At 32.0% G+C, this 27,293-nt stretch overlaps 1 protein-coding gene across 2 annotated transcripts in view; it reads left to right on the top strand.

Annotated features, from left to right (window-relative positions):
* Positions 1 to 27,293, top strand: part of LOC119838836 (neurogenic protein big brain) — a 61,028-nt gene that overhangs the window by 28,029 nt on the left and 5,706 nt on the right. The window lies entirely within an intron of this gene.

Raw genomic sequence — 27,293 nt, 5'->3', positions numbered from 1 at the left:
CAAATAATATAACTTTATTACGACAGCCAATAATTTAAAATAACCGTAGTCACGTTCTCCTAGCAACAGATTTTATGTTATACCCTTTATAAAATAAAGCCTTTGAAAATGGCTGATTACGTTACTTCGTTTACCATGAAACTGACGGTCCAATTGAATATGTATTGAACCAAATAACATCGACCTAGAAATCGTAGAAGCGAGATATTATTTCGTTTGCAAGGAGAAGACGGATTCTGATTTTTCAAGTTGTCGTTCTTTATTCATAAGCCGTTTAAACTCTTTGGCTTATATTGTGTTTATTATGTTTTATTGCTGCTAGACCCTTGTTTTAAATAACCTTCAATAAAATAGATTTAATTTATCACATAATTTCTGATATACTTAGTATAAGTAACAATATAAGTCATATATTAGAGCATCTACAATCTTTATAAAATAAATAGAAAAAAATACGAATACAATAATACATAACACATAATTCGTGTTTTTTAATGAAATTAAGGTAAATAACAGAATGTAAATGTGTCCGAACTTCGCCTGTACAAATACGATACTGAATAGAAATTGAAAAAAAAAACAAGACATTTTCGTCGCCATACTTTTATAACAGAATTAATGAAAAGCCAATTCGGAAATTCGGTAAAGCAAAAGTTATGAATTTATCCATGCTAAGTGAATTATTAACAGGTTTTCGAACCGATTCATCATTAATTCATCGTAAATTGCAATTAATTTAGATTAAGCGTGTTGTCGACATTCTCAAAGGAAACTAAACTATTACAATAATTGTTTATACCAATACATAGATTCTATATGAATCGACTCATGCTTATGAACATAAACCGAAGGCAAATAAATAAATGAATTTGCTACGTGTTCCATGCCAAATATACATAGATCATTGAACATGTAATTATTAATTACTAAAGATAAATAAAGGCTTACTATACAAAATTATTATATAAGGAAATAAATCGAAAGAAATTTTGGGATAGAAAAACTAGAAGTAGAACCTGATATCTGTAAAAGAAATCTCGTTAAAACGAAATGGGAAATATAGAAAATAAATGAACATTCATAAATTTTAAACCAGATGTAACGTATTTTTTTTCCTTTTTGACAAAGAAAGAAAAAACTGAGCTAAGTTTCTTTCTTCGAGATGTATAATACAATTTAAAGTAATCACAACACGACTCGTAAAACTTTCATTTAATCTAGGCCAGTGATAAAACTTTATGTTAATTTCACTAATCATCACAACCACGAGTGGAGTTTGTTCAAGTTTCATAACGATCGCAGCCGCCTTCTAATTGGACTTACTAACTTTATTACTTAGTGATATGAATTCGCTAGCGATCCGCACCAACCCCTATTTGTTATCACAGGTAAATGTGTTTTTGTTGTACCAGAAGAGCTTTTTGTTTACCTTACATAATAATATAAAAACGCACCATAGATAGATGCAGATAAAAATACTGGACTCTTTTTTATATTATTACAAGTTTTTGCTCGAGTCTTCGCTTGCGTTAAATTTGGAGTAGTTTAGACGAATGTTATTATGCAGATAAACATTTGTCTTCATCACTCTATCTATTAAAAACCCGCATCAAAAGTTGCGTAGTTTTAAAGATTTAAGCATACCTAAGGATATAGACAGAGAAAGCGCTTTGTTTTATACTATGTAGTTATATCTAATACTCTACTCCTATGCAGTAAATAATGTACTTTAAAATATATCGCCACATTGGTAAATTTAGTGTAAAATCCATTATCCGTATCCAATGGCAACTCACATATAATTTGTGGTAATTATAAGATAAATATACAAACATAATAGACTGACATTCTTGGCGATCCATTACATTTTTGCATAAGGAATAATGGCGTTCAGTGATGGTAGTATTACGACTATGTTGTTTATAGTTGTAAATATCTTTGCACCTACAGCTTTAAGGATAAACAATATAATACTATTCCACATTTATTTTATGCATATTGTATAATTTATGCAACAGTTTCTAAATACCAAACCAATCGAATATTACATACTATTATTGTTGTATAACTTATGAATACTAGAAACTTAGAGTTCAATAGCAGAGTACCTATTGATTGAGTTTGTAAAAAATTTCCAGGCCACTGAGTTATAAGCGGCAAGCAACAGGTGTTTACATTATTCAAATTGTTGCTCTGAAATTTTCATTCACGATTCTTCTGTTTTGCCGATTAAAAGTTTATTGAATGCCTTTTAATGTTCGTTTGAGTCCAGATGTATTTTTAATATTATTATGAAAGGTACCACCTTGACTTTAAAGTATTAAATACGCATAGAATCATCCGTACTAAAACGTATTACAAATGCAGATAAAAGGAAGGAACTCCGTTGATTATATATTTTACCCTCGAACTGTTATACGTAATTGGATAGATTTTTAGGCTGATCTAGATAATATAAAGAACGAGGGACTTCTTATATTACGTAATTTTTGCCAAAAACAAATATTGAAGTATTTGAATACTATTACATGAAAAGAATGTAAAACGCGAGTATCATCGAAGCTTTAAGACAGTTTTTTTATTCCCGATTCGCGACTAGAGCAAAACACTTACTCTTGCTTCTTAGCAAACGCTTACTGCCGACAGTATCGAGATCTAATTCAATCCAATTCGGTCGTTTGAATTAAGTGAATTGGTAGTATCGAAAATTAAATTAAACTTGATCGAAAATTTGGACCCTCTTTCGTTAATACTATTTCAGGATGTAGAACAAGAATTAGCTGTGGGGTGCGAATTTGAGATCGAGGCCGAAACACAATCAATATCGAATTAATTTCGGTGGTAATTGGCTTTAGATTATCCTACTAATATTATGAATGCGAAAGTTTGTAGGGATGTGTGTGTGTTTGTTGCTCTTTCACTCAAAAACTACTGAACCGATTGCAATAAATTCGGTCGTAGACAGCTGGACAACTAGAATAACATATAGGCAACTTTTTATGCCGATATTCCTACGAGATACGCACTTACGCGGGTGAAACCGCGGGGCGCAGCTGGTAATGAATATACCTCAATGCTAAATCTCAAGAGTCAAGTTTAATCAATCCAAAACTCGAGACAGTCAGAATTTTACAATACAGCATTATAGCACGCCGTGGGCGCGTCATCCTTGCGAAGTAGGCTAGGTCCCTCTGGGGCCTTTGTGACATCACCACATTCAAGTGACTATTCACTGCATGTTATTCACTTCAGCGAACTAGATCTCTTGGTTTTTGGTTCATTGGGTCATTTAGAACGTGAGTTTGATTGTTTAAAATTATTTTATGGACAATAACGTGTTCTATTGTGTATGTTTTCATAACGTTTTTATCTTGTCTTAAATGCGGAGTTAGAAAATATAAGTACAACACTAGTAACTGTACTAACAATAAATGTTGAAGGTACGAACGATTAGTGTTTTATTTTATATCAACTTTTAATATACAAGTTTTATCTTGCATCTGTGTTTTATAATCGAAGTGGCGTGGTCTACATTTCTTTTCCTTAGGATAATACCATAAGGACAGTGCGGTTATAACAGAAACATGCAAATTAAATGGTTCTATGACAGGAAATAGTTTCGTACATTGGTAGAGATTGTGAGCCAGTTACATACAAAAAAAAAACATCCAAATGTATTCACGTCAGAACGCGATAACAGTATTTCAAACATTCTTGAACTTTAAATTTAAAAAGAAAAAGTACATTTAGCTTAAATGGCTCCTGGACTTAATTCTAAAGCTATCTTGTATCACGGTATCCTTTTTTATGCTTCCAGGTAGTATTTTTTATCGTATCCTGTAAAAATCTTCATTATTTCGCTCATCCGTCCTTCCCTTACATTTAAGGCTTCGCGGGATGTTAAAGTTTTAATATGGCTTTATTACTTCGTAGTTATGCCTTGAGCAGGCTACTGTAACATAAACTTTGTATTTTTAATATAAGAGTGCGATATTTATTTTGATATACTTATGATAAGAACTATCCAACGGTTTTAGAAGGGTAATTATTAAAACATAATAATAAATCAAATGAAATTGTGTCAAACATTTGTGTTAACATAATTAATGTGGTTAAATGTTGTCATACTAGTATAGTATTATGTTATCTGTGGTCACACTATTATTGACTAGTTATATTGTCTGTGCTGTTGTCTTAAATTATTTTGGACTAGAATCCCGTTTTAATTAATATTTAAATAATAATAAAGTGTGTCTCTCTTCTTATATTAACTGCTTACGCTTTCAGCAATGTCTGTTCCTTTTTTCGTAGGTATGTTTAACAAACAAATATATTTATATTTCGAATTTCGTGTCCATTTTTTGTGGTATTTCATAATGAAATTGAGTTTGAAGCATCAGTTTATAAGCTTTTGGATAATTAAGACACTTCATAGTACTTGGGATGTATATTTTAACTAAATTCAATTAGCACAAGTGGTTCCCCTTCGTATCTTCTTACCTGCAGTGTGCCTATAGCAACCTGAAGAAATTTTTTCTGCGTTAATTAATTAGTTTTTACTGTCATAAGATACATATTCGATACGTATTTCATAAAGTTTTAAAACTATGTACTAACTATGTGCAAATGATGGAGAAAATACTACATTATCACTACACAGTATAAAATAAAGTCTCTTTCGTCTATCATCTATGTCCCTATGTATGCTTTAATCTTTTTAACTACGCAACCTACTTTGATGGGTTTTTTAATAGATAGAGTGATACAACAGAAAGGTTTATATGTATAATAACATCTATTAAACGACTCCGAAATTAACGCGTGCGAAAAAAAAGCTAGTATTTTGTAAAAAAATCAAAGGTAATATATTCAATATTCATCTACAACTGTAGCAATAACTGCAACATTTTTCAACGAATCAAATATTGGAATAACATATTAATACTGTTCTAAAATTATCTCTAACAGTCTAAAATTACACAAGAAAAAAGGGTCAGCTGCGGGTTTGCGATAAAAAACAAGTTAAGGCCCGGTGCAACCAATTATGAATTATTATAGAGCTATTTTTGGTCCGTGATGATTTCTAAGTCAGTAATGTGATACAGATGGGACTAATCACTTGACGGCAAGGGTATCTTTATGTAATTGTGTATCCCTACTAATATAATAAATGCTAAAGTAATTCTGTCTGTCTATCTGTCTTTTCACGTCTAAACCACAAAACCGAAGTAGATGGAATTTAACTCAGAGATAATTTGATACCCTAGAAAGGATATCAAGAAAATGTCTGTCTTTAGCTATGGTTAAAAAATCCCGGACAGCCAAATTTTTCCTTTGATTCGGCGAAGATGCGGACGGTAAGCTAGTCATAAATAAGGAATAATGCTTATAGATATAAAATAAAATAATTTGTTTATGCTTTATTACTATCCATCTGTATTGTCTATGCAAAATTCGCGTAACACTAATAACAATGAAATACAGTACAACTTCTGTTATTTAAATTGTGACTTCGTGCATTTCACGTTTTCCCTCGCGACACAAAGCAATAACAAGTTATATGAAAACGAAATTATTGTACCTATCCAATTTACATTTTGCATTCAATGTTTCCAGATGAACTAACATTCACAAGGCAATTTGACTTCCATAGTACGATCAGTTACAAAACTGTAGTAATAACTACTAACTATAATAGTACAATACTCTTTTGAAACATTTTAAATGTACCAACATTGACCGAGGCAGCGATTTAAGAATAAACTTTCGGGCTTAGTTCATCGACTCAAATGTGTTACCATGGTAACAATTTTTTCTGATATATTTGTACAAAATAACTTAAATACAAACCAGTTTACAGATAATCATTATTCAGTATTCAGGTCATTATTATCACAAAAAAAATCACTGAAATTACGTTTTTATGTACGGTCTACTGTTATATATTTTATGATAAATTTTCTGTAGTATAACGTTGCGTAAGGAGTTTGATGATTAAATAAAAGTGACATGTTTTAGAGAATTAAACAATATTGCTAACGTAGGCAATTTAAAAAAAACCGCTCTTATCTCTTTGTCATGTAGATATCAAGATGAAATACCTTTTCATGTTTATAAAATTGAAAAAAAGATCACAGATTAAAAAGCAAGTGCCTTCTACAATATCGTATATAGCCGCTATAAAATAGATCAAAAGTGAAAGGTTATTTATTATCTGTAAGGAAACTGAAGTTCATTGTTTATGGCGGAATGTTTGTTTAGTAGATACTCTTTGCTTTGCTCCGAAAATCAATTGCCGGCTGTGTCGATAAATATGTACGGTTTTTTCCGTTTTTGTAAAATGTTCTAGATTCTTCCGTGATAATTTTGTTTAAATATTTTCTCTGTGAATTGAATTATATTTTAGTACAGCAAGTACATTTAATAGAAGAGAATAGATGGATTGGTGTGTAATTTTTGGAATCTAATAAGGTTTTTAACGGTTGACAAAACTTCTATATAAATAGGACTAACTTGTCATTTATATTCTACTTCTTGGCTCAGCTGACTGGGCCAACCATAGGCGAATTTAGCAATTCTTTAAATTTTCTTCATAATTTTGAGAAATTTGGCTAATTTCGCTATTTTCTTAACAAAAAAGTTATTTTGTTAGTATACGGGAAAACAAACTTAAAAAAAAAATATATATTATCAACAACGTTTTTTAATTTATTATTTACTCGATGGCAAACAACAACGTTCGCTAGATTATCCTTCTAATATTACAAATGCGAAAGTTTGTACGGATGTGTGTGTGTTTGTTACTCTTTCACGCAAAAACTACTGAACCGATTGCAATATTTGGTACGTAGACAGCTGGACAACTGGAAAAATATATTGGCAACTTTTTATCCCGATAATCCTACGTGATGCGGACTTACGCGGGTGGCACCGCGGGGCGCAGCTAGTGTTCAATAAATATAGGCTTAATTCAATATATTTTCACGTTTCTCTACATCGTATTTTGAAGTGAACTTGAAATACAGGGAGATGTCCGCTTTTAAATTGCTACAATCCATTGCATCTATTTCAAAAAGAGTTGTGAATTGTGATCTGAAATGGAAACTTTGAGTTCCGCAAAAAGACTTCCAACTTCTCTTACAATACTTTTAGTTAAGACTTATACAAGTTTTAATTGCATTTTCTTCAGTATCATTTAATGGAATGTTTCGTTAACCCGAGCATTAGTTTCTTGCATTGAAAATCTCATCACAAATGGTTCAGACATTCCTGAGATTAGGTGAGGCACAGATACAATACAGTGGGGATAAACAGGCGGATGGTTACATGACATTACAAACAGCCATTTAGATTTTATTTGTTTCATAGAAAAATAGATCTAAATGATTCTATGATGAACAGCTGTGAGCCCCGATCAACAGACTTTATAGACATTCAAGCGAAGCGAAAACTCAAGGTACAGTAACAAACGAAATATGTTTAAAAACCAAATTTGAAACTTCAAAAAAGTACTTCGCAACCGGGAGAGCCGAAACAGTTATCATAAATAGCCGGTTTTCATAAATTTTCATACCGCATTATGCGGAAAGTTGCGGCAAGCGACGCTCCTCTAACCGGAGATTCCCAAGACGTACAGTCGTCATAAATCCCCCGTATAATAACTGTGGCACACGAAATAATTCTGCGGCGTATATCCCGAGTTGGGTTACGATTATCTTGTAAAGTTGCGCACATGTCCCTCGCTAACTCAAGAGATTTCAAATATGTCTCTAATTCTGAGGGCTGCTTTTATTTAGGCATAAGATTTGGTATATAGATACGAGAGATCAAACGTTAAGACTATGGCAAGCGATACGGATGATTCGTAGGTCCATGATCGTTAGTTGGGCATTAGATGGGAACGCCGAGGGGGTTGTGTCTGCTAATGCGGATAAAGAAGATACACGTACAGTATGCTGTTAAAATGCACGTCACAAAGGTGTACCTTGCCTTTCAGTATAATTTTTTTCTTAATGTAAATACCACTAGTTTGTGTTGTTTAAAAATCTGTCAAAAAAGGTCTGTTCGCCTGAAACTATATTTTCACAATCGTTATCTAGAATACTTGTTCTTCAGAAGCGTAGGCATATGCCTTGTAATAAGAAAAAGTCGGAGATCGATTAATGATACCATAACAAATGTAACGTCATGAGTTATAACGTGCAAACTCACGAACACAGCCGCATGGACAGACAATCGTATAACCGTTTTGACACGCACAAAGCCAAGAGCTGAATGATTTATGAATGAGGATCCGGCAAGTGAAGGCTCTGGGATCATTATTGCTCTCTTATACGGATTTATTCTTTTTTTGTAATTTATAGATGTTTCTTTCGGTGTAAGCACTATTTTCAGCATAAGAAGCGGATGAAAATTGTGGGAAATATAATATAATACTGAACATATTCCGATAGTTATGTTATGAGTAAGACAGAGAAAAATAATAGAACACAAACAAAGATAATAAACATTGTTGGAAACAACAATATATTCATACTAATTAAATTAAGGGAAGCGAATAAAATTACTTTGAAATGATTGAATCATTGTGTTTATTTAGGGTTTTGGGTTGTTCTGTTTAAATTTGATTTGTTGACTTTTGATTTAGCATTCTGTTTTCAGTGACTAAACAAATCTAGAACAAAAACAAATCATTACCTAGTACTACGAACATTACAAAAATATGCTGTAATATGCTCTCTGCAGTCCACGTCACGTGCCCACCGAGCAGATTTATGGTCCCAAGTGTAGCTTGCTTCACAACTCACGGAAAATACCTCCTGAGATATTATAATTTTATTTAATTTGTAGACAAGGCAACATAGCCAAAAGACAGGTAATGTAGCTAACGAGGAACGCGAAAGAAATACTAGTTTGTTGTTGGAAAATTTGCACTGCACATTTTTGTAGAGCAATTGCTCTCGTTAGAAAGCATTCAGACCAGATTTTTCTGTAACAGAAACTTCAATCAGTGCATAGAATGTAATCACTTCTCTGATTTTTTCTTTACCGACTGGCGTATTACTGTGCATTTCTGTAACTACCACTTTGGGAGCATGGGACAAGTCGCTTTTAAATTGTTGTTTAGATAAAGCTATTACCTAAAGGTTCCCAAATGACGTCACAGTTCATGTCACGTACCGAGCTACGCGAGCTCAATTTGCATGTTATTGATTTCATTATGATAAGCGGATAGTGTCATTTGAGTACAGCTACCACAATATTTGTATAAAATATTTTAGCCTTTGCTATTTGAGGTAATGTAGGTACAGTGCCGGGTAACTAAGCTTAACAGTTTCGAATTCGGAAAGCAAGGTCCCATTTTGCGTGTGGTTTTAGCTCGAATTCTGTTCACGAGTCGTGTTAAGTCGATAGTGTTGATATTCCGCTTATTTCACTATTCAACTGCCTTACAAATGTTCTGCAGCTGAATTCCTTTGAAGTGATACGTTGATCTGTATTCGAATTAATCTCCTAATTCACACGAGTTTCGCTTTAAACATACACCTTTTACCATTTGTATTAAATTAATAAAAATGATGAAATTAAGAAGTTTCTCCTACGCAAAATTTAGGCATTACTAAAAGCAACTAATCACTTATCTCCATCTTATCTCCCGATAAATGTTTGTTTCACACACAGCGCCTTAAACTTGGCTATTACATTATCAAGCCGTAAACTCAAACACGAGAAATAATTAAATTATTCACGACAAAAGTTTGGACCGGATTGTGGTCGGCTCTAGTTTGTTCGACATCTTACCTTCCTGTAATAACAAGGTGGTTTTCAGCTTGTAATGGAAAGGAATTCTCTCTGGAATGAATCTGTATGAATAATAATAATCACCCATGACATCAATGTAAATTGGAATTCGATATTTTAATAGCGCTGCTTATGAATTTTAAGCTATGTTGAATTGGGTAATATACCTAATTTTATTGATACTTAGGAAATAAAACAAAGTAGTTATTTTAAGGTACAATAAATAATAATAAATTTCCATATCTTTTGTTTCAGGTATGCTGCATTATAATGTTTCAAAAACCAGGTAACCCATTGCTTAACTAACAGACTCCGCATAACCAATGGGATTTTAAATTACACTTAATCAGTATTAATGATTAAAATGTCGTTCAAATTAACGACAACAATTAAGTTGAAGCGTGGGAAATGGCATTGATTTATAATGATTCTACAATCAACTGTTCAATTAAAAATGGACGACCGTCGATAGCACAGGATGTTTCAATTACCCATACGTTATTGTGCTTCATGCGGGCATTCTGGAATAAAGCTTCGTAACTCATTTAATTAATTATTAACGTCTTTAAGACTTGCGAAGGGCTTATGTAATTGCAATCCGGAAATAAGTCAAGAGGTATGTGGTTTGGATGATCTGCGTGTAGCTCATTCTGGGGCGGATTATGAATATTTTATTACAGAGGTTGTTGAAAAGACATTATTATTGAGTAAAAATTATATGATAACGTCCTCTTGTTTACCTCATTTTGGTAAAGTGTACAGTCTAGTAAAAGCTTCTTTAATAATTAATTGAAGGAAAGATAATGTTGCTATACTTGTTTGTGTTAACGTAAATAACTGTCCTATTATAGAATAGTAGAATAAACTGCAATGTATCATACGTACATAACGTAAGTAATTTTTAGAAGCTATCATTTCAGCTAATCACACTTTTTAAAATACAATGTCATTTTAGTATTTTCTTGTGTTTGATTTTACGCGAGTATTATACATTTAGAAATTAATAACTTTTTAACGGATTTTAAACGCGATTTATTCATTATATTATTATCCCGACGTTTCGAACACTTTACAGCGAGCGTGGTCTCGGGGAGACTGAGAGGGAAAATGTCATTTTGAAACATTCGTCAAAAATTCATTTTGAATATCATGTAGTATGCTTTATTACATTTTTCGTAACATACATTTAGACTGTGAGAAATCAGCGGGGAAATATCAAAAGATGAGAATATGTATATTAACATAAGATAACGTTATTCAACTTTCGTTCGGATCATCTCAGATCCCAATATATTTAATGCATATATTAATACATCATCTTATTATTTTTTAGCAGTTAATTTATATAATCTGTGGCACAAATATTTCTAATAATATTTTATACAGTATTGGTCAAAGAAAGATAAAATAAGAGATGTGTCAAGAGGCTTGACCGTTCTCGAAATATCGTTGGTATGTTTTATTTGTATAATAATTAGTAGATAAGAATTGAGGGCGCTCTTCATAGCTTATTTTTATTTCACTGAGACGTTGATCCTTTGTAAGCGGTGATGTGAGTATACCAATTAATATTAAAGTTGCAGATGCTTGACTCCTATCCAATCCAGTGTCACGATGTATGTTCCCAATGAACTCTTCACCAACTCAACCGATTTTGATGAAATTTGGCATTTTATGTGTGGTCCCACTTATGATATAGGATAGTTTTTATTTCGATTAATTATCCCTATAATTTATAATCTTATTATATTTTTAATTATTACTCAGCACAGCAACGCCTGGCCGGTCATGTTACAATACGATAAATATAAGGAGTCAAGCAGACTCCTATCCAATCTAGTGTGTATATGTTTCCAATGAACTCTTCACCAACTCAACCGATTTTGATGAAATTTGGCATTTTATGTGTGGTCCCACTTATGATATAGGATAGTTTTTATTTCGATTTATTTACCCTATAATTTATAATCTTCATATTTTCAATTATTACTCAGCCACAGCAACGCCGGGTATGTTAGAATACGATAAATATAACATTTGTCGTTATGACAATTGCCAGCATAAACTTTGGAATCCAATTAATTTTGGTAGAAAATGGTAATTTATATAATGAAACATGGAAAATGCCGAGAGAAAGTATAAATTATTAATAGTCATTAAAATAAATTATATGTCCAGTGATCCAAGTTTAATGATACTACAAATTAAAACTAATCCAGTGTGACGGCAATTTATCGCCTGTTTTAAGACATTTTAATTCGTCCTCTGATAAATGTTAGCAAATTAAATGCCCGAATTTACGATTTTAGTAATTTTCTCGTTTAAATGTTAATAGAAATTGAATAAATTACAATATTTTATATGAAATATCGTATATGACGATAGTTAATGCAGTTATAAATATGCAATTAAATTGTGCATGGTTGCATGCTGTATCTAGTCAGGGGAGTATTCAGGTGAGGCGATAGCCCAGGGTGCCATATTCAAAAGTTAAATGAAATTAAAAATATACAAACTTTAAAGACATTTTACAAAAGCAACATATGAGTTGGAACTATAATATCATTGCTTAGGATATCAGTAATCTTTAAGCCGTGACTGAATATTAATTTATTTATTTAAATTTAATGCACACAACAGATCATGATCACATTGACATTAGAGATTACATAATTATTTTTGTGTTCAGATCTCAACCCAAAAAAAATGTGTATAATGAATATTTACATTACGAACCAGTTAAAAACTTATTATAATTCCTATTATGTTTAAATTTATACTCTTAATAATCTGCATATATCTACATCAATAACTATTAAAAATATTGCATGATCAATTAGAGACAAGTCATGATTTTCTGCGATTGAGTCGCAGAAAATCATGACTAGTAATGTAATAAAATATTTCTAGTCTACGGGCGTTAATTCTATCTCTAAACCCTTCAATGTTAGACACCGTTTGTTTCTCCTATCTATCATCAAATTGTCTTAAAGCGTACTTTATCTGAAGATTTTTCAAGCCGTGAGCCTCGTTGACGGATTACCCGGTTACCAGCCACAATGGATGAGTCGACATTTCACGAAAAACTCTAGGCTTAAATTCAAGCACCTTTGAAAAGACGAAAACTCATTAAAGTTAAATTCACTCGGCAATTTGAAAAGGATCCAAGTTTGATAAAGCGTTTTTTTCTTTTTTCTTTCATACTACGTGTCTGGTTTCGGTTTCCTTCTTTCTTAGTAAAAGTTTTCGATTCCGCGAAACTCGGTTGCGCGAGAATAACTAATGTTCAGTCTAAATTGATTTGCTCGGGAATTGATTGCATTATAAATTATACAGTTGGTATACTCTTGTATAAACTTGAAGACCAAGTTTAAGTATCCATTTCCACTCCGCTTCCAAAAATACGGAGCGTTTTTATTGCATAGACATAATTTATTAAATTATTATCATATATACACATCCTTATTTTAGTTATTTCAATCACGTGGTACCTAGATAAAGATTAAGATAAGTTATAACCTCAATATGTTATCTCGTATCATTTTGTTAAATAATTGCAGTTGTGAGAAAATTTCATAAATGTAGTTTTCCTAATTTACACATGTAACAGATCTTATTTTATTAAAATAAAATTATAAATTGCGAACACCTGATTTGAGTGATTATATTATGAATGAATCGCATAAAAAAATAATCTTAAATTCAATAATAATATCAAAGCTAACGTATCGAAGGGTTAAACCTGGAAAATGTACATGAAAATTTGATGAATGGTCGGTCGTTTGTCAGGATGTCAAAATGAGAGCGTTGAACGCTCGTAATTTCATAAATCATTGAAGTAATATATTTTATCCATTACAATACTATAGTATACTAGCTATCGATCGTTTCTGTGTATAATGACAAACTTTACGTGGCTCGAAGGACCATTAAATCAACGGCTCTCGACGGTCTGACGCCCGAAAATAAGAATACATCTCCTATCTAGGAGTAGCATCAAATATTATTTGAATTATTGTTTAATTTTGTGGAACTCTAATCTATATGTCAATTGAAAAACAATCCAAATGGATTATTTTTCGGTCTCTTTAAAATATTATTTTTTTTACATTCATATATTTTTCTCTCTGTTTGTTTTAGTTCAATCTATGAATCAGTAATCAATAAATAGTTAGCAAACGATTATACATATTATACAATTAAAAACAAATAATTTCGAATTGTTTCCACTGAATAATGCATATTTTTAAAACACAGGTACAGGTGTGCTTTAAAAGTTGGGGTCAATAAATTTTGTTTATTAAAATGTCTATTTGCACCTGTTCGTATGTTTTCAGATTGCTAATAAATTATATAATAGTTTGTTATGTGTGAGCGTTGTATATTTTCGCTTTCTTTTAATGTTATCCGATTGCAATATTAGTAATAACGTCTTCATAAGCATATCTGACTCATATGCCATGTTCACATATTGCCTTAAATGTACCTTATCTAGTGTAGGACAGACCTTTTTAAATGTCTGTATACAGTTTTGGGGACACCACATTGGTTAATATTCGTATTATAAATATACTTCTGCAATCTGGATACTAACTTCTATATATTGTACCTTATTTCGGCTGAGTTACTCAATCTTATTAAAAGTCAAAGCTTTGCATAAGATGTTTCAATATGTATTCTATAAGGCGAGCGTGTATTTACATCTGATTCACGCCCGCGTTCGTGAGTAACATAGATAATATTTACATGTGTTATTTACTAGTTAACAAGAGTAAATCCTCTTTGCTTTCCTCTGGGAACTGTTTTCAACTACCCGCTAACTGGTTAATCAAAGAGGAACACATTAACGAATCATTATACATGTGAACATTGTTATCTTATCCTAGATTAGGTCTTTTTCCTCTTCTATTATTTCTTTACTGATGGAAACATTAGTAAAACATACTTTTTTAGTATAAAGCTAATAACAGTAAGTGTATCAATGTTAAATTTTAAGTTTTATAGCATTGCAATGCTTTAGAAATGAGAAGTTTTGAAAGAATAGAAAAAATTCGATCACGAGGCGGGATTCGAACCCGCGTCTTTTTGCCAAACCGTAGCAACGTTGTATCAATGTAGACATCAACTTCTGTCTATACTTTTCTTATTTGAAAATTGACCTTTATTCAGTAGAGCACTTTATATCTTTAGCTATTAATCGTAAATTTGAATTCAAGCTATCTCTTTAAAACCAGTATTTACAAGCTGCTATCGAATATAGATCAATACATTTCATAAGTATTGTCTTCTTCATCTTATCATATTAAAAGCTATTGATTCATTTAAGTCTATGTGTCGAGGACAAAGACAATTGAAATAGAATTAGTTACAATTCGTATAACATTAAACAGATGCGCAAACTTTCGCATTTATTTCAGCAAGATACAAACTTATTTATTTACATAACATTCGTCTGAATGCGCAATGAGAGCGGATAATATTAATTTGAGTGCGAAACCCGCAAATGGCAGAACTTGGTCCAAGTTCCGCTTGGGTAAGTTTCTTACAATGCAGATACGATAGCCCGGCAAATAGTTCCATTGTTATAGTGAGACTTTCTTCAATAGTACATTGTTTTGGTATTGCTTTTTTGTAGATTATTGTCCTGTATTAATAAAACTCAAGGTTTCTTCTGAAATGTAACGTTATATAACCACGCACACAATTTCACATTGTCTTCCCATACGAATGTGTGATGAAGAAGCCCTACTGCGTCTATACAAAAAATTATTTAATAAGTTTATTTTTTATTGCCGCTTACAATAAGATTATATTAAAAACTCACTTTTACATTCTCAATAATACGATTTACCTCAAAAAAACATCCACAGCGCAGTAGATTGCTCTGACCAAAAATAGCTGCGTTGTTATCGCTTCAGAAAAGAGATAAATGTGTCATGGAATAAATCATAAGCATGTTCATATGATTACAATGGTACATTTCGCTGCCCACAGAATCATTACTTACGCAAATAACACCATATGGGCGCTATATCCGCGCCTAACAATCCCGCTAATACTGAGACAGACGTCATAAAAATCCCAATAATACTTATCCACATGTATAAAAAAAGGGGGCAAAATTGTTACGAATGTAATAAAAGATCATGTGGTTGTGATTATTTATCTGTACATGTGCCAAGGGTTAACTATGGGATAAAAACACTTTTGTTTACTTTATGGTTTCGCAAAATAAAGGGTTAAAGTTCGCAGTTCGCGCCCGCCCGCTGTGTTGTCATGTGAAAATGGGATTTATGTCGAAAAATGTGCGACATCTTTATTTGAAGGGGTTATTGAATTTATGTTGCGATACGATATTACTGTATTGCGGTTTGGATTTTTATGGTTGGCTAAATGTGCGGATTATCGGTTTTGGAGCGGAATTTATCGGAAATTTACCTTAATTATTAAATTTCCTGGATTCGCTATTAACTAAAACAAGATCTTTTGTCGCAAACATAGCCTGTTAGAGTTATACACCTTAACTTTAAAATCCTCATTATTTAAACATTACTGGGATTTCTATAAGGGTCTGATTTACTTTTTTTATTGCCAAGTTTAATATTTATTATCTGTGTAATACAGATATCATCATCATCATCATCATCAGCCATATATGTTCCCACTGCTGGGACACAGGCCTCCTATGAGGGTATAAAAACACAGATATATTAAATATTAAATACCTTTCGATTTTAGAAAATGTTGTTTTTGGGAAATCTACTTTCGTACAACAAAACGCAATATTTTTCAATAAAGCAACATTATTAAATACATTCACTTATTTATAAATAGAGGTTGACTATCGGTAAACAGCTGACACTGTTCTAAGCGTTCCTATGTTAGTTGTTTGGTGCAATAATAATGCAGTTCAAATTGCGCTCATTTAAATAATGAAACTCATTTATTACACGTTACGTTAACTATGTTTAAATGTAACGTTATTTCAATCTCATTCAATTACACATTGCGAACAAACTAACAACACAACAGACCATACACGTCACAGTTGTAATGAATACGCTCATAAATTGTGGTTTGAACATACGTAGAATAGCATTAGCCGTTTTTAGTTAAATATGAGAATGTTCTTTTAAATGTTAACTCGTCCTTTAGGAATGGTGAATGGGCGGAAAGTAGGCCGGTGTAATCTAAGCCTTAATAAATGAGCTACAAATTTAAGACGACAGCTCTATAGCTATGTAGACCGTTTGTTGGTTATGAATCTCTTGGGGATTTATCTAAAGTTTTAACCTAGATGAAACATTTTTGTATACATCCTTATCTATACTAACAATTCACAGCGCAATAGAAAAAGTGAATTAGATATATAGAAAAGGAGCAACATTTTATAAACAAATAAAAAGAAACAAAACTTAATATACTCAGACATAAATTACATTTTTCGCGATATTTTTTTTGTAACTGCGAAAATGAAAACTAAATGCAAAACTTAACGCAATCGAAACAGATCATAACTTCATTATAATAGATTTTTTGGTAATCAAAGCACAATAGACTATCAAGTGTACATTTGAGTCTTGTACGTTACATATTAAAGTACCCCCATAAGTTAATATGTATAACAAAAATAACCTTATAGCATTGTTATAAGGGTCATTATTCAATAACTACATTTATTAAAAAATTAACAGCTTATCCGATGCAGTTAACAAGTGGTACTCATACAATTGAATTTTAGAAGCGATACCCTCTTGTAAATAATTTTTAACAAATGTCACAGTACATTATCTGTGGATAAAAAGGCGGTTCATTACAGCAAGGGCGGCCATATTGGGGTACTTTAAAAAGTGCATCACTAAATTGAATGTAATTGTTCGTTCGAAATAAATTTTGGGGGCCGAATTCGTCTTTTTTAGTATTATCTGCTTTTGGTACTTTTATAACACACAGCATATAAATAGTGAGTTATATCGAATAAGAAATATAATTTTATCGGGTTATGTAGTTTTTTAATGATTTCTTTTTTTTCAGTTATATTATTAGAGATAATACACACATTTTTATTTTTTTTAATTTTTTTACACAGAATTAGATCATAGGTAAACAAGATAATCAATCGTTGTATGTGTATTATTAAGTATAAGTTTAAGTATTAACTTGGTACCCGTTAACCTGATTATACGGTAGTAAATGTTATGACTATGTTATGACGATTCTAAAGAGCTTCAAAAAGGAGTCTCCTTAAAAAATAAATGTATAAGTTTGAGTTTGAGTTTGAGGTCAAGTTAAACAAGATAAGTGTTTACTAATACGTTTAGTATTATGTTATCTGTGCTAATACTACATTTATACTTGCGAAAGTGTGTTTGCTTGTTTTTCTTTCATATTGTGAAGGAGTAATTCTTTAATATGCTTCTTTTGTCTAGAGATATTAAGGAGTGGAGAAAAGCCTGGAGAGTAACGTAGTTTACTTTTTGCTACGGTGAACCATCACATTGGAATTTTCTTTAGTATCCATAATCATTTTAAGGACCATTTAAATAACCATCCACCATGAGAGGCAGTGGGCGGAAAGCAAGCAAGCAAGCTAGTAAACTGTTTTTTTACAATATGTACAATTCATTACACACAAACTAATAAATAGTGAACAAATATGACACTGTCATTCCCATAAAAAACGCTAATACTGTCATTGTTTTTTTTTTTTTTTTTTCCTTTATGGCAATAAGTTTCAACTATTTGCCAGTGCTGTCATTGTTCACACTGCATACAATAAAAAAATCGCCGTCCAGTCACCATGACATAAGGTGTCAATGTTCGCCAATTTACTGACCATTGAGAGTACAGATAAAAAAAACCGACCCCAGTGTCACCATTTGTGCCTACTTGACCCAAACTCGCGCGCATAAATTATGCTAAATCATCTGCCGATAATCTACTGCGATTATACGAGGGTTGATTGTGGTGGAAGGAATAATTGTTTCGGATTTAATGCCTGGATAATCAACTTGTGCTTTGTGCGGTGAACGGTTCCATTTTGTGGGATCTTATTGATTACGTAAAAGTTACTTGTATGGAAAAGGAGATATCTATTAACATTCATTCCACACAACAATTCCATATATATAATATATTATCTTTAGATATACAAAGGGAAGTTTTAATATACATGAGAACATCAATAAATAAACTCAATATTATCTATAATATAGAGTAGATAAATATGTCTAGAAATACAGACTCAATATAAAGCAAACTGATTTCATTCCACAAGTAATGTTTTGAAAGCAAATGTAATGTACAATAGTTATAGAAGTTGTAAAATTTCTAGCGTTTGTTTTACACTAAATAGAATTTATGAATAGTAAAATACCTTTTTAATCAAATTACTCAAGCGTGTATTATTATTTTATCGTTAAAAAAATTACTTATCTCCACAGTAGGAATAGTAATCAATGTACTTATACAGGGTGGCCCCGATGGTGTATTGTAACGGAACGGAACTTATAGTTGTTAATGATTGTATAAAAATTACTCATACAATCCGATTAATTTTTTTCTACAAGATGAATTCTTTAAACTCTATGTGCACATCCCTAACTCCACCCGTCCACTTTTGCCAACGCACTAAGTTAAGCAAAGCAACTAAGTTAGAGATTGTGTTTAGGCACAATACCCACATTAGCGGAGCGATATACGCCTGCTGAGCAAAGCTAGCTATGTAAACATAGAATTTAAAAAATAATCAAATAAGACATTTTATTTGTCGTTTTGTTGCATCAGTATTTTTTCCTTCATCAGCGCTTGCAGAACTATATCATGGAGCGTGGTGCCCTATCAACGGGACACCCTGTATATCTCTTCTAAGTAATTAACAAACATAACAACTGTATTTGCGATAAAACGTTGATCTCATAAGCCCCAATATTCCCTATCTCCCAGATCTTTCCCGTAAAACTAACATTTCGTAAAAAAGTCCCTTGTATTAACAACAAATCCTCTTAGCGCAATGCAAATATGTTGAAGGGTCCTAACCTTAATACAAAGGGGTATTAGAATAATGTTAGAATATATAAAGAGATGAAAACGTTTGTTATCTAACGCAGGTGCAACGTGTATACGTTTTAATACAATTATAAGAGCAATTAAATTACGATTTCTTTATTCATAAATGGCTCTTAACTGCGGCATCGCAAGCGTTTAATTCGGAGTAGTTTAATGGATGTTAATTATTATAAATATAAAGCTTTCCCTTGAATCACTCTATCTATAAAAATCCGCCTCAAAATATGTTGCGTAGTTTTAAAGATTTAAGCATTTATACATAGGGACATAGGGACAGAGAAAGCGAGTTTGTTTTATACTATGTAATAATGAGATAATTAGACTATTTTATTTAATTCAAATGGAACAAGTTCTGCATTATCTTCGGGATACCTGAAATACGTGTAAACAAATCTTGAAATGTCGAAATGACTTAGTGAATTAACTAAAATAACTTCCATGATTCCTGAACTACTAACATATTGGGAGTTTAAGCATTATATAATTGATCTAATCAAAATAGTCCACCACCATCCACCTAGTCCATAAATCAATTTTGTACTGGTTAACTATTTTTTTATTGTCCTCTACTGTAATAAAAATTAAGACTCTGACATTCACAAATACATTGCTAACCGTTGAAACCCAAAAAGATCATGTCTAAATAGGCTTAGACTTCGCTTAGTTCCAATACAGCGATACAATTGCTACCCAATCTTTGAGATGGAACATGAAAAAGCAAGAACGTGTTACATAATGAAGAGTAATAATAAGATTGCTTTCGCAGGGTCTGCTTTAATTTGCTAAAAAGATTTTGACGAAAACTCACAGCCATTGAAATATCCTTAGGAGAATCTTTTTGGTAAAGCTCTTGTTCTTAAACGCTAAGAGCTTTCTGGAGTACTGTGATCTCATTTAACTAACCATTTAATGTTTTGAGAAGTTTTGCTCCATTTAGTGCTTTATACGCTGAACGATAAAAATATGTTGTAAATATATATTTTTAGAACGTTTTCATAAAAGACTCGTTGATTTTGGTTATGCAAAGTGCTGGTAAATTATGCAAGGTAAGGACGTATAAGTATATGCTAATATCTGGTGTAATGCGGGGAAGTGCAGTCAACTTCATGAATTTAGTACAACTTCTTTCGAAGTTTCACTTAAGTAGACAGAGAGGTAGTTAGAGATTTCACTTGATTATGTTACTGCGCATAGAATGAATACGTTTTCGGACAAAGTTATATAAAAAAAAATATTGTTCTTATAATAATTTTTTTCTAAAAAAATAATAATAAATAAAGTAAAAATGGATTTGTATCACCCTATTACCTATGTGCTCCCCAAATGCAAATAAACAAAAATATATGCTTAATTGACGTGTAAAGCTGCAGAGTCTGTATAGCGAAGTATTTTAAACAAACAACTACATATTTACATTTTGATAACTACAAACAAAAGTTAAAACAGAATCCATTTGTATTCATTATCAACTATACACAAAACTGTATACATATTCAGCAGATCGCGTATTTAAAACCGCAGCCAGCCCCCGGAGCATTCCGCATTAACTTCTCTAGCCTTAAGATAAAAGTATGTCCTCTAAAATATATTCCACTCATAAAATATGCATACACTTTATACAGCTTTGGGTCCCATTGAGGCCCCGGCGAATGGATGTCGCGATTTCGTATAAGAAAACGCTTGGAAATATTTTATGCTTGTTTATAGTTGCGGATGGTGAGAAAGTACGATATTTGTTCTAGAATGTGCTAGAGTCTTGAGGAATTTTCTGGAAAGCGAGATTTTTGGCGCCTTTTGAATTACGGCAATTCATATGATAGTGATAATTCTTGATAGTGCATTCACTGCTACTGTAGTAGCTGTGCTATGTATGAAATTGAAGAAAATAGTTAAAGCGCTGGTTCAAGGACATTCTACTTAACACGATCCACCCGCTTCCCACCCACTCGTTTTTTTGTGCTATCAATAAATAATAGATGAGATACAATTGAATTTTTATTTATTTTCATCAGCCTCGTCTAATTGCCGCGGCATGTTTTGAGAGGATCATACATTCGACAAACATGTAACTTTAATTCGATTAATAATTAAATCGTAATGAAAATAAATAATCGTATGAACATCGCTAAATAAGGTGTATGCGCTCTAAGATGCAACTGTGCATTAATATAAAGATATGTTTAAAAGTGAACGTTCATTTTTCCATTTTAAACGCTTTCAAGCAAACTTTGCTATCAGATCCTTTTATTATTTGGTAGGGTAATAGGTTAAAGTCCGAAATAGGACGCAAACACTTTCGTGGGAAAATGGGTAAAAGTTAATAAATCGTTGTTTAAAGTCTCTTCTTTATAGCTTATTGAAGCGAGACTATCGGTATAGTAAAAAATAAAACTCGGTCGCGGTAAATTGTTTTTATTTCGTCATTTCCCGCGCTGGTTCACTTGGCGGGTAAAAAAATGAAAAGTTCACAAAGCGTCTCATTTCCTGCGGTATGTGCTCTGAATGAGTTTTGCGGTGTGACGTCACGATGCTCCTTTATTTCATACGTGGGGAATTTAATTGAACACGCACGATAGCAGAGTTACCAATCTATATTAATAGAAGGAACAGCACTCTTAAAGTACCATATACTGATCGTAAGTAAAAGTGAAGGTTACTATAGAGTTATATCAATAGCTTTTAAGGACAAACAAATTTTTCTCATTGGTGAATCTTGCCATTTCATACTTATATTCATACATAATTCTATGAAGCACTTAAACCTGTTCTGTCGTGAGAAAACAGCAAAAGCGAAAAAAATCACGAAATAAAGTGTATGTTTAAAAAAAAAATTAAACTTTCTACAGGAACTGTTGCATGCTTTCTTGGCAAGTACTTACGGCCACTTGAACGCAATAACCATTTTAATCCGGATTTTTACAGTATAATATAACGCTTTAACATTTGATATGATTTCAGAGGATGTTACAAAGTGCATTTTTACTTTAGCTTGCTTCCTAAGTGCGTGGTGTTTATTAAAAATTCTAAGGTTTTATTTTTAAGGTAGCTTTAACACAGTCATAACTTAGTAAATCATAACATAGCGATTCTGAAGTAATGAGTGTATGTATACTAGTACAGTATTATGTTATCTGTGATAATACATACATTAAGAGATCTGTATTTAAAAGCTCTTTTCCATTATAGAATATACCGATCTTTGTGAATGAGTTTGTATCTTTTTTCTAATATAAACTCACATCAACTGACATAGTTTTGATGTAATAGGTACATAATAAGTGCAGTAGATGAGAACATACAGTGCATATTCTAAAGAAGACTACATGTAAACAATACATGGAAATGATGCCTGAATGATATATGAAGTAGAAAAGAATAGAATATTATTTTATTGATAAGAAAAATAAAGTAATACTACTAGTTTAAAAGAAAAGATTGACCTCACCATTACCTGAAAACAACAACCTAAAGCCCAGTGTTTTACTGCTGTTTTTCAGCCATAACCCACAGTCACGTCGCGAATGTCACACGAGTACAACTACACAAAACTAAGTAGTAAGTGATAGTTAACAATATATGTAGGTACTATCAGAAGAACTCCATTAAAACGGCCAGCTAATAGAGCCGCGTGGTCACCCCAAGTCCATTTCGATGTAAAGAATGATAAGGTCGCCGGCAATCAGTCGTAACGAGAGAAGTAATAACATTCAACTGTTTTTATGGTTCATTCAAGGATACTCATTTGAAGCTTCGCTGAAAATAATTCAGAGATTTTATTTTCAGGAACGTAGCCAGGTTACCTTTATTGTGACTAACAAAGTTTATTTTATGTTTTTCAAGTAAAAATAACTAAGATTAACACATAGACTAGAGATGTAGTTACTTACAAAGTCGACTATCTCTTATTATAGTAATTTTTAATATAAAAAAATTTTGCGCGACCCGTTTTTAGTTATATAGTTATTTTTTAGTTACCAGTGTCGGAGGTCAAGCAACAAAAGTCTTTATCTGCGTACGATTTTCACAATTCTCTGAAAAGCTTTATTTTAATCATACATGTTCATTTTTTAAATGAAAATTGTTTGTTGTGTAAAAAGTAAGTACGGTAAAATATATGAGAAAGGTAAATTTATAATTGCTTTCGGCAAATATTCACCTTTAAATACATAAATTTACGAAACAAGGTTAAATAACAATAATTAATGAATCATTCGCATTTTAAATTTGTTATTTTCATTTTGAACTGTGTTTCTCGTGTGGAGCAAATATACGAGGCGGTATTCATTTATTCTATAATTTGTATTCAAAGTTGAATACAAATTATAGAACATATGATTTTTTCTTTAATACAAAATAACAGCAGATATAGTTCTTAGAGCAATATAAAGTTATCTACCTAGACCGTAGAAAGATCCTAGAAACTAGTAGGTCCCAGGTTCAATCCACGGTTGAGAAATCCTTGTGGAGAAGTTAAGTACATACTGCTGAAGAAGATCGTGAGGGTTTGGGCTCTGGATGCAAATGCCATATACTTCACAAGCAGACATGTGAAATGTCCATTTGGTTTTAGACATTTTTAAGTAAAATTCAGAAAAATAAATATTTTATGATTAAGTTAAGTTAGCTACCAATTATTTATTTCTCCGACATGCATTTTTAAAGGGTCCTGTAAAACCTAATACACTATAAAATTTTTGTCTTAGAAATTTATTTCACTAGCTAGATTTAGGTATCTCTCCTCTTGCTATTTGTTAATTTCTCAAATTATATACGCATTCATTTAGAATTTACATTTCCCAATTGCGGTAGCCTTAAACCTAACCTAAGAAACCCTGTTCATTAAATAATACCATAACAATTTAATTCAGACCTTCCGACCCTTATCCTATGAAGCTTTATTAAGACTAAAATCGATCCGAGGTCAGTGACATGGCAGATGTTGCCAGAATATGCCAAGTGTGTGCGTGACACTGGCACAATGTTTAATAAAGAGAAATAATTAACTTACTAAAGATACTTTAGTCTTATAGACTTAATCTACTTGCGTAATATTGCATACCTCATGGGACACATGGTTCTTAGGGAGAGTGTTATGTTTCTTGCTCTCAATAGCTTGTTTAATTTTGTATCTTACCAGCTGTTCGCCCGTGGTGCACATAATATTGAAATCGGTCCCATGGTTTTTACGTGAAAACGTTACAGACATACAAAAATACAAAAGCTTCCTTTTTATAATATAAGTGAAGATAGAATGAATCGTAATGGTATCTAAAGTATGAGAAGACCCCCTACATTTTTATTAATTAACCTCCTTGAGCGGCTCACTAGATTAAAAGCTTTAGTAATACGGTATAAAATTTGTATGAAACTGTAAACGATAAAATAACAACAAAACATCACTAAAACGCCAAAAGTCCTCACTGGTTTTATAAGAGTGTAAATATGTTAGTTTAATAAAATGTGAATAGATATGATTTAGTTAACATATAACTGATTCTCGTTATATGTTACTTTAATTCCGATCTAATCTAAACGAAACCCACTGGATAGAATGTTAGTAAAACCCTTTAAAGGCCGCATAAAACCAACGTAAAGGCTACATTGGTGGAGGCGTAAACAGGCGTATATCGCGAAATTGTTGATATAACAATCATAAACTTGGATAGGTATAACAATTCACGGATGCTTCCCCTTTTCAACAGATATTTCACGTAATCTAGGATCTGACCTGACCTCGTTGTGGGTAATATGGCATAGACCTCATTCCATGATACGACAAGAACGATATTCTGCCCAACTAATTGCGAGTCATAAGGCGCAAATGAAGGTTTTTGGATTGCGCATAAATAATATTTAATAGAATTTTAGAAATGTTTGTTTTAATTTCTGGTTTCGTAAAGGATGTTTATTAAAGGGATTATCTGAAATTATTTTACCTGAAACTGTAAAAGTTGGATTGAAATATTAACAAATTACTACTAACCCATACCCACCTAATTAATCAGTTCAATTTTGAAGGTTTTAATATAAACGACAGACAATTTGGACATTACATTAACTAAGCCACAAATAATACAAAACATTAGACTGTGTAAAACGCCTACACGAAGGAATATGCTGAAGTTAATGAAAAGCGTTTAATATAAAGTAACGAAGGGTCTGTTGGCTTTTTGAGAAGTAAAATAGCTTCAGAAGAAACAATTTCAAATACAGCTATAAGTAACCTCACGACCGACCTCTCTGAATGAACGGAAATGAGTGTCGGTGCCTAGAGTGAGTTACTATTGGCCACTTACGTTTTGTATAAGAGCGTCTAAGCTTCATAGTTTTTCATGATGAAATAACAACAGCCAGAATATAGGCATATGTTTACGACAATATAATAATAAATAACATATCTGTAGTAACGTCTTGTCATATATGTTTTAGTTTATTACATACATGGCCTTACCTCTATATAGCGTATATATCGCTAACACAATCAAACAGAAGGTCTATTTCATGAGAATGACAAATTAAATTTTCCAAAAATATTCCATCATTAAAGTTCCGCCTTAAAATATCATGCACCTTTTATATGGGTATGAAAAAATTGGCTTACATGCTTTGATGTTTAATTTATCAAATTTTCCCGTACATTTAAAAATTATGAGAGATAAAAACTCCTCAGAGATGTTTGAAGAAAGTTTTCGTATTAATTAACCGTAATGCTAATGAGTGAACTCGTTAGCGCAACATTTGTGCTCAAAATTGGTTCAACTGACCTAAAAAATTGAGTTTATTTTTATTTACATGATTTTTATTTCATTCGGTTTACAGAAAAAATCAGAGTTTAACTGAAAATGAGAGAGAAGGTTTGATTTAATTGACTTATCATTAATTCAGAAAAGGTCTTCTCAGTCCTTTCCTTTATGCCTCTCATCAATTATGTCTTAATTATTTTCCAATTTAAAGTCTGCAATAACCTTACGCCTGTCGAAATGTTCATGGGCGGTGAAAGCGCTCACCATCAGGCGACCACCTAGTTCCATTGCCGTCTACAGCATAAAAAAAAAGAAAAAACGCTTTTACAGTTAATATATAACTAAATAAATTTTGTAGTAACGAAGAACAAATAACACTCTCTCCATAATTATAGTATACAACTTGAACTAAAAAAAAGAAAAAGGAGAACTAAAAGATCTTATACGATCCCATGAAACGAAATTTAATATTTGCAGCTACGTACTTAGGTAAGGGCTTCCCACTTATTTGTAACTATCATGAAGTCCTAACTTTCCTGGCTGCACTTCACAAAGTAGAGAATTGTTTAAGATAGTATTCCTTTATATAAAGGAAAGCAAAAAAGAAAACAAGGCTGATAGCCACGCAAATATAGAATTATACAGATACTTAAATAATATATATGACAATCAGAATAGACC

This window comes from Zerene cesonia, unplaced genomic scaffold (genome assembly GCF_012273895.1).
Source record: "Zerene cesonia ecotype Mississippi unplaced genomic scaffold, Zerene_cesonia_1.1 Zces_u005, whole genome shotgun sequence".
NCBI classification, from domain to species: Eukaryota; Metazoa; Arthropoda; class Insecta; order Lepidoptera; family Pieridae; genus Zerene; species Zerene cesonia.
The sequence above is the reverse complement of the archived record's forward strand: the minus strand, read 5'-3'. Positions and strand labels throughout refer to the sequence as shown.